Below are 9,190 nucleotides of genomic sequence, written 5' to 3' on the forward strand. Positions count from 1 at the left end.
CAGCCACAGGCATTTACGTAGTTTCATTCAGACACCGATCGCAGGAGCCCGGGGCTTCCACACACGCGCACGTAAAAAATAAAATAAAATATACGCATAGAAAAAGGAGAAAAAAAAAAAAGGAAAATTGCACCTATTTCAGAAATTCTTTTTCACAAGGGCGAGCGTGAAAAAATTGGTGGAAAATAAAGCAGGCGGATGGTTTCTGGCTGCGGGGAGCGATGCCATTTCCCGAGCAGCTTTGCATGGGAGGAGGAGGAGGGAGGGAGGGAAGGAGGGAGGGAAGGAGGGAGGGAGGGAGAGCCCCGGGCTGCCGCGAGCGCCCCGGTGACCGGAGCCCCAGCGGCTCCTCCGGGCGCGGCGGCGGCGGCGGGAGGGGCGGCGGCGGGGGGGGCTTCCTGCGGCTCCGCCCCGCGCCTCCATTCAAGAAATGGGGGAACGGGGAGGGGGGGCTGGAAAAAAACCAACCGGGGAGGCGGAGGGACCCGGGACCGCCCTCTGCATGGCGGGGCGGGGCGGCGCCGCGGGGAGGGAGAGAATGGATGGAGAGACGGAGGGAGAGGCGGAGGGGAGGGGGCTGCCGGGGGGAGGGAGCGCTGCAGCTGCGCGGAGGCGAGTGGAAAGGGGGGGGGGGAAGGAAAAAAGGGGAAAAAGAAAAAAAGGAAAGAAAAAAAAGGAAAAGAAAAAATAGGAAAAAGGAGAGGAGAGGAGAGGAGAGGAGAGGAGAGGAGAGGAGAGGAGAGGAGAGGAGAGGAGAGGAGAGGAGAGAGAGGAGAGGAGAGGAGAGGAGAGGAGAGAGAGGGAGAGGAGAGAGAGAGGAGAGGAGAGAGAGGAGAGGAGAGGAGAGGAGAGGAGAGGAGAGGAGAGGAGAGGAGAGGAGAGAGAGAGAGGAGAGGAGAGGAGAGGAGAGGAGAGGAGAGGAGAGGAGAGGAGAGGAGAGGAGAGGAAGAGGAGGAGAGGAGAGGAGAGGAGAGGAGAGGAGAGGAGAGGAGAGGAGAGGAGAGGGAGGAGAGGAGAGGAGAGGAGAGGAGAGGAGAGGAGAGGAGAGGAGAGGACGAGGAGAGGAGAGGAGAGGAGAGGAGAGGAGAGGAGAGGAGGAGGAGAGGAGAGGAGAGGAGAGGAGAGGAGAGGAGAGGAGAGGAGAGGAGAGGAGAGGAGGAGAGTGAGAGGAGGAGGAGGAGAGGAGAGGAGAGGAGAGGAGAGGAGGAGGAGAGAGAGGAGAGGAGAGGAGAGGAGAGGAGAGGAGAGGAGAGGAGAGGAGGAGGAGAGGAGCATAGAAAAAAAATGAAAACATGGAAAAAAAGAAAATAGAGAAAAAAGAAGAAAAATTAAAAAAAAAGAAGAAAAAAGGAAGAAAAAAGACGGAAAGAAAACATAACAGGAAAACAAGAATGGGGGAACAGAAAAAAGAAAATAGAGAAAAAAGAAAGAAAAAAGGAAGAAAAAAGACGGAAAGAAAACATAACAGGAAAACAAGAATGGGGGAACAGAAAAAAGAAAAATAAATAAGAAGAAAAAAGAAAAATGTAAAAATGAAAAAATAATGGGGGAAAATTAATGTAGAAAAAGAAGGAGAAAAAAGGAAAGAAAAAGAAAAGAGAAATGAACAAAGAAAAATAGAAAAAGGAGAAAAAAGAAAATAGAGAAAAAAGAAAAAAATAAAAAAGAAGAAAAAACGGAAGAAAAAGAGAACATGAAAGGAAAACTTGAATGAGGAAAAGAAAGAAAAATAAATAAGAAGAAAAAAGAAAGAAAAAAGTGAAAATGAAAACAAGTATGGGGGCAAAATTAATGTAGAAAAAGAAAGAAGAGGAGGAAAAAAGGAAAGAAGGAAAATGAACAAAGAAAAATAGAAAAAGGGAAAAAAGAAAATAGAGAAAAAAGAAAAAAAATAAGAAAAAAGGAAGAAAAAAGACAGAAATAAAACATAAAAGGAAAACAAGAATGGGGGAAAAGAAAAATAAATAAGAAGAAAAAAGAAAAAAATGAAAACAAGTATGGGGGCAAAATTTATGTAGAAAAATAAAGAAGGAGATAAAAGGAAGGAAAAAGAAAAGAAAAAAGAATAAAGAAAAATAGAGAAAGGGAAAAAAGAAAATAGAGAAAAAGATAAAGAAAGAAAAAATAAAAAGGAAAAAATAAAATAGGAAAAATAATGCAGGAAAAAGGAAAAAAAATGAATGAAGAAAAGGGTAGGAGAGGAAGAAAACGTAATTAATTGCCTTTTCTAAAAGAAAAGTGTCCCAGGGGCTCCAGGAGGGGTGTTTTGGGTGGTCTGCCCTGGCAGCAGCCCCTACACAGAGGGACAGGCTGGTCCCCACCTCTGCAGGTGGCCTGGCTGCGATGCGGGGTCCTGCACACCTGCTCCATTCACAGCACTCTGTCGGCTTTCAGGAGTTGGATTTTGGGAGTTGGTTGCAGAAACGGGACTCTGACTTGTCCCTGCACCTGGGAGGACAAATTTTCACATTGAAGAGGAGGGAATCAAAGTGCTTGGAGGTGAGATTAATCTGGAGCTTGACCAAAGAAGTGGAGTTAGTCTTGAAAGTAGGTTAAACCCACAGCACTAGGAAATAGGGATGGCTTAGCCCCTCTGCTACTCCCAACAAGTGACACCAGGGCAGGGATAAGGGATGCTGGGACAGACCTGGCTGAAATGGGGAGCCAACTTTGGATAAAACCAAGTGAACAGGAGCAGGAGATAGCCGTCACCTTGCTCTGCTGACCTGGGAGGTGGGTGGGTGGGTGACAGGCTGGCAGCTCCCCTTTTTGAGGAAAATGAAGTGGAGTGGGGAGGGTAATCAGCTTTCAGTCCAACCAAAAGTCTTGGCATCCCATTGGGAAGGATTCTCTATGTACTAGGAAGAATTCTAGACATAAGGAAGAAATTCTTCACCATGACAGAATGGTGAAGAGCACGGGTTGCCCAGGGAAGTTGTGGCTGCCCCATCCCTGGAGGTGTTCAAGGCCGGGTTGGATGGGGCCTTGGGCAGCCTGGGCTGATGGGAGGTGTCCCTGCCCATGGCAGGGAGGTTGGGACTGAATGATCTTTAAGGTCCCTTCCAACCTAAACCATTCTATGATTCTGTGATCACTTCAGGAAAAAACTTGTGGAGCCTGAGCCTCTTCAAGCTAATCTAAGCGTGAAAGCCAGAGTCTCCACTTAGAGATGCCTGACCAGTGCCTAGCACGGATCTCCAGGTCCTTGGCAGAGGGGGACCTTAGCATGACTTGCTTTAGCTTGAGGAGCCGGGTCTGCTCTCTGCTCTGCGCAGAGAAGGATGCTCTCTATCCACAGGGGCCAGAAAGGAAGCCTAAAAGCCTTTTATTAAGGTTGTCCATATTAATTGGCTGCAGTGGCCCTTTTGCAGCCTCCTCCGGGATATTCTCGCTTGTGCCTCGGCTGACGCGGCGACTGGTTTCAAGGCCGCGGTGCGGAATTTGGTCTGTAACGCGCGCAAACCGGCACCTCCGCAGGTACCCGAAGAGGCGCTCGGGATATCGAATGGCTCTGGTGTCTCTCCGTTAGAGAGGGGCAGGGGCAGGCGCTCGGCCCCTTCCTTGGGGACAGCGTTTTGCATCCCCCCTGCCATCTCTGCTGGATGCTCCGTGTCCCGGCGGGCGGCTGTTGCCCCCCAGCGGCCGGTGCTCGCCCCGGGAATCCCCCCCACTCCCACCCCTCCTACTCCCACCCGCCTGATGGTTTTTTAAAACGGCGTTCTCGGGAATTAAGAGGGACCAGAGGCTGCTGGGCTCACCTGGAGCTCAGTGGAGCTCTCACCTGAGTGAGACTTCACCTGGAGCGCTGTGTTCAGCTCTGGAGTCCTCAGCACAGGAAGGACACGGATCTGTTAGAGCGAAGATGATCCGAGGGCTGGAGCACCTCCCATAGGAGAACAGGCTGAGAGAGTTGGGGTTGTTCAGCCTGGAGAAGAGAAGGCTCCGGGGAGACCTTATAGAGACCTTCCAGACCCTGAAGGGGCTGCAGGAAAGCTGGGACGGATTTCTTATCAGGGAGTGCAGTGATAAGATAAGGGGGAACAGTTTCAAGCTGAAAAAGGGGAGATTTAGATTAGATACTAGGAAAAAATATTTTCCTGTGAGGGTGATGAGGCATCCTCAACCCCAGGTTGCCCTAAGAATTCGTGGATCCTCTGTCCATGGAGGTGTTCAAAACCAGGTTGGATGGGGCTTTGAGCAGCCTGGTCTGGTGGGAGGTGTCCCTGCCCATGGCAGGGAGGTTGGAACTGGATGATCTTTAAGGTCCCTTCCAACCCAATTCTATGATTCTGTGCCAGGAGGTAAAATGAGGTCAAAAGAAAATGCACGATGCCGTAGCCCACCAGTGCATGCAGGTGTGGCTAAATGCTAGGGTGCAGACACGCCTCATCTCTCTATGAACAACTTCAGAAAGTAAAGCATTTGCAATGAGCTGAGGGATTGTTTTGGATGACAGAAATGCAGACAAGGGATCTGTTAACCAAGTAAAATTGCTGCCTTTATACTCTTGCACCAAGAGGAACAAGAAAAAAAAAAATCTCCTCTGAATACAGAAAGTAACCTGACATTTCCATGTAACATGCTACGGCTTAAATGGAACAAGCAATACAGAAAATCAAAACAGACATAATCAACCGGGCTGCTGATTCAGTCTGTCACTGTGCTAGTGACTAAATCTAATGTAGTTGGTCCTGCAAGTAAAAATATATCAGACACAGATGTTAAGTAATGCAGAAGAACTGTCTGGGTAAGCTGCATAACAATGTCATAGCAGGATCAGTTTTAAAGCCCAGAGGATAAATCAGTGTGGGACTGATGCAGAAAACAAAGATGCATATAAAGTCAATAGGCCTTTGTAAGGAGAAATTGAAAATATTACTGAATTCACTTATTTAGATGTCTTTTGTATGCAGAAAAGGAAATGAGACCGACTAAAACACAGTACGGAGTGCATGTGATTAGTAAACTAAGAGTTTCAGAGTTCATAACTGATTTCTGACAGGAACAGGTACAGCAAAACTCTATGAGATACTTACTGTTTGGAATGGATTTAGTAATAATGCTGTTTCACCACCAGCTCCACATCCAGCACTTGGCTGCAGGAATGAGAGATCCCAGCATTTTTTAAATGTTAATAGGGAAGTAGTGATGATGGTTCACAAGCAAGCTTGCTAATAGCAAACACGGCTGTACCAAAAAAGAAAAAAAAAAAAAAGAAAAACACTAGGGAAAATCCTAGGAGCTGTTTGCTTTAGACGAGGATATTAGAGATGAGTCATGGGAAACAAAAACTGTGCCTTGAAGAATGACAAATTAGGACTCTGTAAGAAAGCAAAACAAAATTGTGTCCATTTAAACAGTCATTCTTGTTCTTAACCTAATGTGTCAAATGCATTGCATCTGACCTGCATTTATGGCTGTAATTGAAGGGAGCGGCACCTTAAAACCAATTATAATGCTACCTGACTGGTTGATAAGCATCTATTAAAGTGTCAAAAGTTTGCATCACAGTACTGCTTTTTACCTTGCTCAGCGGGATAAAACAACACTTAAATCCAAAATAAAGGCATTAGGGTTTTGGAGGTAGATATAAGAAACTGGCAAGAGAGGCTCAGGATTTATCAAGTAACATGGAATGAGCACATTAAGTCAGGTAAGAAATTATTACTCTGCTTTTAGGTAGGAGAATAATATGCTGACTACTGAAGATCTGATCCTGCAAATCCTTCCACATGCACATTTACCTTTATGTGAGCTGGCCCACTGAAGTTAATCAGATTAAGGAGGAGAACTAGCTGTATCAAAGACTGGAACTCAATTAGGAATGCAACACAAACCATTGTGAAAAAAGCTCCCCTGACAATTAGAGAAGCAGGAGCATCAACAACAGGCATCAGTCAGTGTAAAGGGCAGATTATTTTTGAGAGACAGCTTTCTTATCCGTGGTTGGGCAACTGACCAAACAGGCAGGATCCTGCAAAGCCTGCTGTTTCTTTGATAGCTTCCCAGATGCTCGATGCACAGTGGATGCATTATTAACAAAAGTTCATAATGCCTGGCAACACTGAGCTTCCTGACAATCTGAAAGTGGACACCTTTTCCCTGTACCTTCTTTATTAGCATCAACAGGATTTCAACAGCAACCAATTGTCAACAGTCACAGTTCCTGGTGACTTGCCCACCCTTTTATTTCCTTGGCTCATGAGCAGGCAAGTTGGAGAAAAGCAAGCTATTGTTCAAAGCCCTGCCCGAGCAGGCATGAAATAAGTAGAGTGTATGTTTGCACTGCTGCATGACAGCACTCAAAGAGAGCAAGGACACTGATGCATGTTTTGTTGTGCATCTGCAGAGATTTTTTCAATTTTGCAACAAATCAAAACACAACACACCTCCCAAAATACATTTGAGTAAACCAAAAGTAGTATTTAGAGTGTTATAGGTAAATACAGTTATGAAAAATGAAGTTCTTTGCCTTATGATGTTCTAGCACAGCTTAAAGATTGTGCCCATGGGTGGGAAATTTGCACATATGGAAATCAGCAGTCACTGGCACTGTGAAGCAGAGTAGTTTGGGTTGGAAAGGACCTTAAAGATCATTCAGTCCCAACCCCCCTGCCATGGGCAGGGACACCTCCCACTAGACCAGGCTGCCCAAGGCCCCGTCCAACCTGGCCTTGAACACCTCCAGGGATGGGGCAGCCACAACTTCCCTGGGCAACCTGTGCCAGTGCCTCACCACCCTCACGGTGAAGAATTTCCTCCTTATGTCTTGTCTAAATTTTCCCCTCTCCACTTTACAGCCATGACCCCTAGTCCTGTCACTAAAAGCCTTTGTAAATAGTCCCATCCCAGCTTTCTTGTAGGCCCCCTTCAGCTACTGGAGTAAATGCTTGTTGGTGCTTATGCCCAGTGAGGCATTTGTGTGCGCCACCCACAGCCGTGCTTCACCTGTGTTCCTCTGTTCAAGGCATTCAGCCCTCCTTTCCACTCCAGCATGCATGTGCTTTGCACACCTTTGTGCTTGCAAGAGCTTTGTCTTGCCCTAGCTAAAACTAGCCATCAACTGCGTTATCTTTCATGTTTGTGTCTGTCCATCAGACCACCATACCACAGACCTGCAGTGTCTTGCCAAAGCTGCACAAAATGCCTTGAAAACAATGTTCTTCTAAAGACTTCCATGTGTGCACGTAATTCTCTGTTATTAAACACACACCTCCATCGATTGCCGAGCCGGTCTCATCTGTTTTGCTCAACGTGTTACCCATCTAGGCAGCAGCTAGGGTCTGTCGTGTCCAAGGTTTTAAAGAACAGTTTTCTGCATGTAAACACCACAGGGAAAAGTGGCACCCACAAAGCCTGGATGCACATTTTGCTCATTTTTAACCAGGACTGTGGCAAGTTAACCTGAACAATCTTCTTCATTTCTCCAGAGTGCATTCCTGAGATGGGAGACTGCTTTCATCCTGCCGACACTGCAAATGCTACAGGTGTGGAGTGGATCCTTTTTGGCTGGAAGCACTTGCAGAGCAGAGTATGGTACTGTAAAATGCTTAAAGCATGCTCAACCTGCAATTACGGTTTATTTCATGGGGTTTAATTGCACTCATCAGGAAAGGCAGCTGGATGAGATCCTCTGATAATACCCTCAGGGTCAAACACAGCAAATCGCTCCTGACTTTCAGACCCCTTCTATTGTACTTATCCCTCAACCATCTTCATTTCTTGTCAAGATAGAGGCCACATAGTTTGGATCGGATGGAGGCAAAACAACTGCATTCAGGTTCCAGAAATCCTTCTCTTCGACATCTCTGCTTTGCTATGTGGCAAAAGCATCTTGCCTCTACAGTACCCGAGTTGTCTTACCACCTTTCGCAAAGCTACCAACTGATTCTTGGGATTTGGGTAGTGCCGTGTTATGCACTTTTTTCTTTCTGCTATGGAAAAAAGAATCAGAGGCCAACTTCCCAGTTGAAACAACAGAAGAGCGAAGAGGACTGTTTCAGCATGAAGGAATACGAAATGGGAAGAGTCTGCTTGACAAACAGGAACATCCACCTCTGATCCATAAATCTTTATTACACTCGTTAAAACCTCTCAAAGTAAAAAGGGGGAAGGCATTTTTTGAGTAAATGCTTTGAAATAAAGACTGACGTACCTCATTTTAACTTTCTTTGAAGCACCCATTACCTCTAAAAAGGATATTTCCCTTTAGTTTCAAGTTACCTAGAACATTTAAAATTTGGTTTTAGACTTATTTTTATACACATTATTTACAGCTGATATCTGTATAGATTTAGCATCCTATTTTGCCCAAGAAAGTTGATTCTAAGTACTTGGTAGCGTGATTTAGTGTTAGTCAGGCAAGTTTTACTTTTGCTCCTTGTGTTTATTTACACTGCTCTAGCAGCACTACTACAGAATGAACTTCATAGTTAGAACTCGAAAGGTTTAAAATTAACATGGGGATTCCCCTCCAAGCTGAAAACAAACTTGTTTTCTACTCTGAAAAATAAAATTTAAGACTGGCTTGGTGGTGTTCTGTCACAGAGGAGGTTTGGTATTATATTCCCTCATCAACCTTTCCCCAAGCAGCAAACCTCCCCAATAAGCTTTATGAAATGCTCCCCCCCAATTAGATATGCATCTTTGGGGTTTTAAAAAAGCATTTACACTTTCCACTTCCTTCAGTGCAAGTTTCTGTCCAAAAGCTTAACAGCATTATTTCCCACCCACCGCAGACCACCAACAACGGAAGATTAGCACAGTTGCCTTTTTCACCAATTTAGCGCATCTAGGTCGAAAGAAAGGAAATAAAAGAGTACCGGAGGTGTGGCAAGTCATGTCATTTAGAGGTCTTTGTCTCTCATGAGAGTCTCCCCCCAGCGACAGAGGAAAGGAAATGACTTCATGAGGTTTTACTACCATCTATGACAGACCATCAAACATGCACCTACTCTTAAAACATGCTCAGTACTGGCTAGACTAACAAAAAAAAACCCCAAAAACACAAACCAGAAAAACAAAAATGAAGAGCAATTATTTTGGTCTGCTCTTTTACTGTAGTGGAAAAATCAGAAGCTCCACTTGCAACGTGTCTTTCTTCCATTTCAAAGCTCTTAATTCTCCAGTGTTCCAAGATTAATGTCAGCCCCATAGCTTTAACACACACTGTAGGCAGCACGCACTTCCC

Source organism: Phaenicophaeus curvirostris, chromosome 3, assembly GCF_032191515.1.
Source record: "Phaenicophaeus curvirostris isolate KB17595 chromosome 3, BPBGC_Pcur_1.0, whole genome shotgun sequence".
Lineage (NCBI taxonomy): Eukaryota > Metazoa > Chordata > Aves > Cuculiformes > Cuculidae > Phaenicophaeus > Phaenicophaeus curvirostris.